The sequence below is a fragment of the Mercenaria mercenaria genome, chromosome 18 (genome assembly GCF_021730395.1).
Source record: "Mercenaria mercenaria strain notata chromosome 18, MADL_Memer_1, whole genome shotgun sequence".
NCBI classification, from domain to species: domain Eukaryota; kingdom Metazoa; phylum Mollusca; class Bivalvia; order Venerida; family Veneridae; genus Mercenaria; species Mercenaria mercenaria.
The window spans coordinates 59,473,780-59,482,868 of NC_069378.1; positions in this window are offsets into that span (position 1 = coordinate 59,473,780).

Below are 9,089 nucleotides of genomic sequence, written 5' to 3' on the forward strand. Positions count from 1 at the left end.
TTCAATTTTTATTCCCTTGTATTTCTTATTCTGTATGCATGCAAAGAATGTTAAAAAGAGTTGTTGGTCACATAGTTTCTGACCCTATGGCCATCCTAAAGTCCCTGATACTGGTCTGGCTTAGGTTGCTCATCGTCATCTTGAGGCTCCTGGGCCCAGGTTTTTTCCAAAGTATGGCCAGATTATGGAGGACAGCACAGGCCACAGTCACTCTACTAACCTTTTCTGGTTTCATTCGAACCTAAACGTACAGTTTGATTTGTTCATTATCCGTTATTTTAATCTTAAAACACAATCCCTAGTATTGTATTATCAGCAGGCAGACCGTTCAGAAACTTTAAACCTAAAAAGTAGTTCAAGAGAAAAAGTCATGACTTATTTCATAGAGTAGACTGAGGACACTATTTATTCTACATTTATAGAATATAAAATTCTTTCACTTGTTATAGGTGCAGATGGGAATTTTCGGCCTCGAGGGTAACTGTTTAGGCGGTAATGATGTTCCTACCGAGAAACCGCCCGCCTAAACAGTTACCCGAGAGCCGGATATTCACGTCTGCACCTGTAACCATTGACAGAATCTTTTTCTTGCATACCGATATCAAGATATAATAATAAAAATAAAATCAGTCGAACGGCTTTCTTTTTAGAACTATTTCTTATAGCAGCGTATTTAAACAAAGCGCGGGAAATCAACGTCCGTAAACAGGAAATACGTCTAGACATTTCAAAGACAAATAACAATGTTTAGTTCCGGTTTTGTTTTATCAGTTCCAGCGTAACGTTATGAATTTTTGATAAAATAACGTGTTTTGAATCGAGAAATATACTATCAGAAACAAAGACGGACTGTCAAGGTATTGGATTTTTATTCCGTGTTTCGAAATAAAATATAAATAACTACATAAATCTTCTACATATATGTAGTTCGTTATACGTCATTTAAAGCACGAGAGTCATCTTACACCCCGGGGTGTAAGATGGATTTTTCCAGCACCGGTAAAAATACCGGAAATCCCCGTCTGGTATGCAAGAAATGATCTTTATTCAATGCTTTCAGTAAGCATGTATGCCAAAATACATGCAATTATCATAGATGCTGATATGCTGAATTTTGTGTGAGGTTCCTCTACCAAGTTATAGAACAGCTGTGACATGTAATATCCAGTTATTACTTGGAAAGGATTAAGATTACTGACTGATTAACCAACATGTATAAACCCACAATCTACTTGTTTCTTTCAAGGGTTGATTATCATTTGCTATAAAACATTGTAAAAATTACCCCGAATGCAAAAAAAATGAAATTTCCTCTTTTACACTCCAAAAGCCCTCTCTATAACATTCCTTGTAGATGTGAGTGCCCTGTTGTACCTTGATTAAAAACACTCTTGTGGCTACAGCATACAAATACACATTTGTTAAAATGGTAAAAAATCAACGAAATGTATGCGCCTGTCTTTATTGAAATGAAGAAATAAATGTTAAAACCGAAAGAAAAGAAACGAAATACCTCTCATCTCCCATCACTGGTTGGGTTGAGATAGTGTGTCAGACGAAATGGTCTAGTACATAGATATCCCCTAACAGAACACCTTTATCTAAACCTATAGAAAACATGCATTTTTAATTATAATCATTTCATTGTAAATGAGATGACAAAAAGGCACTGCTTTATATTTGTAGACATTTATCTGTGTTTATAATTATAATGAAAGCTTGATTTTTCAAAAGATTTTATTTGGTTTTGGCAGTCAAAATACTTTGGTGCCTAGCCTCAAGATATCTGTATAGATTGCACACTCTAAATATATGGCTGTCATAGGACCTACCTGGTCATGATGCATTTATGCTGGTGAATAGCCCTGTTTAAAATATAGCAGAAGAATACATAATGTTATATCATAATTATAAAATTATGTTGTATTTTGATATAGCATGTTGGTTATCTATATAATAGTCACATCCAATACAGTGGTTACTGTTTCTGAAACTTACATTTTGTCAGTATGGTTATGAACCATAATGTTCTTCTCAAGCTTATACTAGTATACCCTAAATCACTGTTAATCTCATCGTCACTTTGACATTAATCTTTGACCTCCTGACCCCAAATTAATCATCTCTTGTGCATCAACGCTTACATTTAAAAGCCTGATGACCATGGGCCAAAGTAATCTTTAGATTTTTATAATAGAATAGTTTGTCTTAGAGTCACTGTGATATTGACATTTAACCTTCTGGCACCTTAAAAAGAGATCATCTACTATTCTACAATGAATTTTGATAATCATTATCAAAAGCATTCTGCCTTTATTGATCAGTTACTGCTTTCAGTCTTCTCAATATTTTATGTATTATCATAAATTCCTTTCATTGCCTTGAAATTCCATTTCCAGTAATTGAAGGCTAAATATAATTAATAACCAAATGTTAATTATTATTTTAGAAAATGAATGCAATGCATTTTCAGTTGTGTACATTCAAAGATAAACATTAGAATTGATATAAGTGTAATACATTGGCTATTTTATATGAAGTAAGTTATGACTTCAAAAGAAATCAAATATGGAGCTGATTCGAAACATATGCAGCTGCCTAGAAGACTAGACTGTATATATCTGCTTCTGTCTCATATCAAATCACCATTTACAAAAATATATTTATCATATACAGCTGCATCTCATTGCCAGCAAATATGTATTGAAATAAATGTAAGGCCATACAATATTAATTGCTAGAATATCAGCAACTACCACTATTTTTTATGCCTCATATTACCATTTTCATTTTCTAAGATTATCTGTGGGATATTTCTGTAAAGAATGTAATAAATTATTTTCTTTCAGTTTTTATTGTTTACAATCAAAGTCATTTGACAAAAATAACTATTACATGTCATTTTTCTCTTTAACTCTTCATTTTGGCATCTTCTTGTAAAGCAAAAATAAAATATCTGATCTGAAATAAAAATCCCCATAATTTTCTCCCTCACCCTTGTGAAGAAAATTTAATCTAGCAATTACTTTAAAATGGCTTCAGATACAAGTTAGAAACTTTATACATGTGTATTCTGCTATTCCACGAACATGAGAAAAGTTACTGCAGTTTTGTTGCATTTATAATAACTTGTTGACAGATATAAACACATACAATATAACCAAAAACTTTTTATATAACATAATGATGTAGGAATGTGATAAACTAAACAGTTTGATGACTAATTAGTATCCATAAGTTATAAAAAATTTAAGAATTAAGAATCGGCACCCTTAGATCGAAATGTAACACTGGTAGTCTCTTCCAACACTAACTATTATCCGCGTGTGAATGTTACTAGCATTGAGAGTGCATTTTAACATAAACGTTAATCGCTTTCAGTAAATGTGTATTATGCAAATATTTATTACAAGTCTTAATTTCTGATGCTCCAGTATGCACGTTTATTACTTCATCATTCGTTGTCCTTTGCTGTCTTCAACCTAATTAGTGTACCTAAAATAAAAGTAAATAAAATATATCTTTGCTTTTTATGTAAAAATATTAAATGTTAAAAGTTAAAAAAAAAAGATATATTTCTATTTTGCTCTCAAATGTAAACATGTTGTAAGGTAGATGCAAACTACTGGAAAACTTCTTATCACTTACTGAAATGAAATATTCAAGAATAGGGCTAAAAAGAGAAATCAAACATTCAAAATACTTACAAATCATTAGAACAGCTCAGTCTTTCAACATTTAGGAAAGCTGTACACCCTTACCTCTTATGTAATATTTTCAGCAATTTAATAAACTTCTAATATATCTTTCCAAAATGGATTTACTGAAATGTTCAAACTTTGTATAACATGTATTGAAATCTGTCTATCCTTTTGTCCTCCTTTATAGAAAATTGATTCTGAAGTTTGAGCAGAAACATATATACTATCTTCTAACCTTTACAATGTACAGTCTGTGTGTACATAAGTGCATAATTAGTATTTTGGATTTTTAACAATCAGTTCTTCATTAATTCAATTCCTCAAAGTTACAGGTTTTGTGAACGGCAATGGAAAGAGATCTAAATGACCTTCTTATCATACTTGGTGCTTTTGGGGTATTCTATGTTCAAGAAACACAGTATTATTCTCTGAAGTAAAAAAAAATGTTAAAGAAAAATGTATGCCATTACCAATGTGCATAATTGTATGATTCATAATTAATCTAATTATAAAGGTCATATCAATAATGTTTCTTACGTTTCAAATTAGAAAATATGTCAGCTTCAACTTTTTAATACTTTCAATACTAAAATGATGAACACAATTCCTCCAAATTTATAAGCAGCATTCATCATACTAATAATGTTATTAACGTTTTTGCAAAATATGACGGGACATTTGTTAATATTCCTGAACAAATTTTACATTTAATCTTAGAGGAAAATACAGTTTTAAGACGAAAATACAAGAAAATCTTAAATATCATAAATGAAAAAAAATCTTAGACGCTTTATCAGTATGACCTCAGGTTTAAAGGATTATAGATACAAAGTCACAACATGAATGCAATGAGTCTCTGGTTTTGCTCTGTAGAGCAATATGTAATGGCATGGCAGGTACATTCATTGAATAGGATGTGTCATGAGAACAGAAGTCTCACACCACAACTATATTTTGTGTCACATAGTTGATGTGACTGTACAGTGTGCTTGTTATTACTGCATAAATATGACAACATTTCCTTTTTCTTGAACATAGAAATTTTTGAAAGAAGTACACTGCAAACCTTGGATATACGGAATATAAAATAGTTATTTTTAAGAATTTATGCATACAGATACGTGGTAAGAACTGTGGAGATTACCTTGAGAAGCCTATATTTCTATATGTTTTATCATATAATAAATGTGTAAGGAAAATTTGACAATTACCAAAAAGACATACCTTATTGACTATTGTCCACTTGAAGGTAACTAAGTATTAATTTCAGTTCATAACATAACTTAAAATATAATATACAAAACACTGATTAGTGTCAAACATTACAATAATAAGGATAATAAGGAACTGCATAACTATTCTTCAAATACATGTTCAGTCATATTCTGTTGACAGAGAAGCAGACAGAGAAGCATTATTTTATATCTGAACAATTCACATTATACATATACATTATATATTTATGAAAGACATAAGAAAAATATTCCCTACTCTAATAAACAATTAACACTATCTCATTGCTTGTACTTTTGAAATTTCATTACTCTGTAAATATGAAATATTCATGTAGACCTACATGTATGTTCAATGGCTGTAGTTTGAGAGTATACACCTTTCATCAGTCCAATTCTACAGACCTACAAATCAAAAATGAAATACAAAATGAAGACAGCTGCTCACAAGTAGACGAGTTTTTTTTCTCTTTTTTTCAGTCATATCAATGTGGAAGAGTTATGACCAAAATAATAAATTAATAGTTCTACACCCCTTCTCAGTCCATTTAGTTTACAGGACCATATGCATAAATATTTGGTTGGGAGTGGGGCACCAGTTTTATAACAAAAGCGACACCGGCGAGGTGCATAGAGCCGAGAGGGTGTAGGTACGGGAGGTGGGCCTCTGTCCGTTTTACGGGAGGGGTGAATGGGGTCTCCCTATGAAAGATTTTGATACAAAGATATGAAAGGGTGGGCTCGGGTTCATGTTTTGGTCTAAATTTTGAGGAAATGGATGGGTACTCCCCTCATTTTAGGAATAAGGGGGTCAGAGTACTCTCCCCTGGAAAATTTTGAAATACAAGTATGAAATGCTGGGCTCTTTTGGTCAAACATTTGAGGTAGGGGAAGGGGTAAGCCAGTCGTTTTATGGGGGAATCAATTGTGAAATACAGGTATAAAATGGCGGCCTTAATTTTGAGAAAATATTATTCCTTTGCAAAAATAGTGGGGTGAAACTTTGATGAGTATAGGTCACTTTTCAGCCAACTGTGTGTGTGTGTCTCGGGTGTGAGGGATCGGAAGGGAGTGGGGTTGGTGGCACTGGGACTGATTTTTGTACATTTAATAATTTATTTTCGATGCGTCATGAGGGGTTGTCGACTTCATTTAATACCGTCCAGCTACAAGCTTTGTCTGAATCTCTACTGATATCAAATTTACTAAACAAGTGCTGAAAAGAATCCTTCGGAAATACAGAAATTGTAAATACATCTATCCGCTACTGACAAACTGTGAGTGTCACAGATTACCAGTAGATACCTTATAGATTCCACGTAGAATGTTAAACAGTTGTTATTATTTATTCAACGTTCGTTTTAACATCCGTACCACCAATAATTTAGCGTAGATACACGTAAGAAAAGCCAAACAATTAAAGGTTATATTTTTTCTAAAATTCATTTATTAGCAACCCTTAATTTGATTTCTTCTTAGGAAAATATTAAATGGAATTAACAAATGTAATAGCTGCTATATATTATTAATCAATGCAAGGGTAGCTAATAAGCGAATTTTGAGTTTGAAATGGCTGCATTGAACATTTTCTGAAAGAAATGCCTGTACCTTTGGTATTTTGAACCCATTTTGCAATAATACTGAGAATGTGTTAGTATTAAAAACGACATTGGTTTGTAGCTTAATGGTTATTTTAATGAAAACTGTCATTTTTAACACTGTCATCGCTATTATTATTTTTTGAAAATTTGGCGGCCATCAGCCTATATAAATCCTACATACTTCAAATTGTTCCATAACTTTAAAATAGTTTAATATCAAGTCTAGGCAATGAAAAACATTTTGGACATATATCATTAAAGACCCACCACAACCTAGTGACATACTTTTCTGTCCCACATGAACTGCGTGAAAATCATTCTGAAAATATTGGTATAATACTGCTATTGTTTAAGATGATAGATAGACAATTAAGGCACTGCATGAATTAATGTATGTTAACAAATTTAATCTGTAAACTTCTTCAGTCAATCTTTTTCATTATAGTTCTTAAAACATAGTTAGATTATTTTCTTACACTGCAGATACAAAGTATGGTCCAAACTCAGCTGAATACATAAAGTATTGTGTATGCTGCTATATTGTTTTAATAATATATTAAGACATTCAACACATTGTGTCCTGGCCTTACATATATCACTGTCAATTTGAAACTATATACTTTTTTTCTCAATTTTTTTATGCAAATCATGTGTAATTACCATCATGGAAATACAAAAGAATACATTTATTATGTGGCGGGGCGGGACGGGTCTTTAAGTTACTGCAGTAGATATATTAAGGTTATACTACATTTTAATAAGTACATCATAAATGTATGTGAATTGATCTATGTGATTGTTCCCATTTGACAACAATAGTTTGAGAAGAATTATACTGAAAACAATATCACTCAGCAACAACATATTTACACATAAATTAAATTAAACTGTTTTTAATATTGTATAATGGAAGTTTTCTGTTAACACTAAACCTCCATGGGGAACCCGTGTTAGAAAGAGAGGCAACTATAGTGCAGAATAACATGTATACATACCGCGATGATTACAAGTGGCCTGGACATTCATGGAATGATAGTGTTTTTTGATTAAGTTAGATGTCTCTTGATTTTTCGGCAGAGAAATTATTCTAAAATGCGTGTCGTCTACACAACCAGCAACGAAGGGAAATTGTCTTTTTTTGATAAAATTCCTGTTTAACAGTCCGTCTGTCGTCATCCGTCGTCGGAAATCTTATGTATTCATCCTTCAAAAAAAAATAAAACGTCCGTCACCCAGGTAATAGTCCGGGACAAAGTGGCAATGTCGACACCAAAAGTGTCCCCTATTAACTGTAGAAAGCACTCGGATGCAAATAAATCTGAGTGCGATCAGTATTTACTGATTTTACTTATTAGTTTGCAGTCAAACAATTCCGATTCGTCCCATGTCGAAGTCGATCGCTAATGAGATCTGTATTCTTAAATATAGTTGACAATGTCTTATTAGCCGTGTATTAGGTGCCCAGTACTTCCGGGAAATCTACCCTTACCTTTTATCTTTTATTATCATACATACGGAATGTACAAAAAAGGTTTTCATTTGATTATTAATTAATTGTTCAAACTTTGATGCATGTTTTTAATATCTTATGTGTAGAACTACATAAATTGAGTAGTCTTTCTGGCCCTTTAAAAACCACTTCACTGAAATGTGAAGCAGCATTTACATAATAAGCAGGTTTTAAGAGTATCCGTGCCTAACTCTATATAAACTTGTTTATCACGCTTAAAGAGGAAGATTTATGTTTAGTTTACTGTGTTAAAAGGAAGTGTCTCCTTATGAATATGGAAACGAAACATACACGGAGCTGTTAGGTCACAAGATCTGTCGGCTAAATTACGGCTTGAGTTTTATACGTGACGTTTTGTTGTATACTTTTCTACCTTTTCAGTAATGCTGTTTGTTGGGATTACAGCAGTTAGGTCATATGGCGACTATTCCACCTGTGTAGAACCGCACTGTATGTTCATAAGACACACACCCAAAAGTGAAAGCCACAAAATATACGTAATTCGTAAAAATAATGACTTTCATCTGATATGCTGACCGAATCAGCAAATACTTTTAATCAAACTGATTTGTATTAACTTTTTCGTTGCAAATTGAACATATCAAGATCAAAACAACATACACACGTGCTTATTAACATTGAGTTTCAAGTGTAAACCAAATAACCCTCCTTAAGGCTGTTGCATAACTATTTTCGAAAAATGCTTTTATATATTTCACCAAAATAGCATGTTGGGTCGAGTTAAACTTTAGAAAATGGACTGAAATCATATTAACATCGCATCGACACAATTATAGAACCACTAACCTTCCCTAAGCCAGCCGGATGGTTTCGTCACATGAAGAATTCAACGCCCTGACTGAGGCTCGAATCCACATTTACCATTTGCTTATTTCATGTTTCTGGACTTCATATGTTGAATAGCTTTTAGAAAACATGTCATCTTTGTAGTGGAATGAAAATGTACTTTTATTTTTATCACGCTCATGCATTTTAAGCTGTATCAAAACTATTTTCTTTTCACATGTATACTGAGACCTTTGTG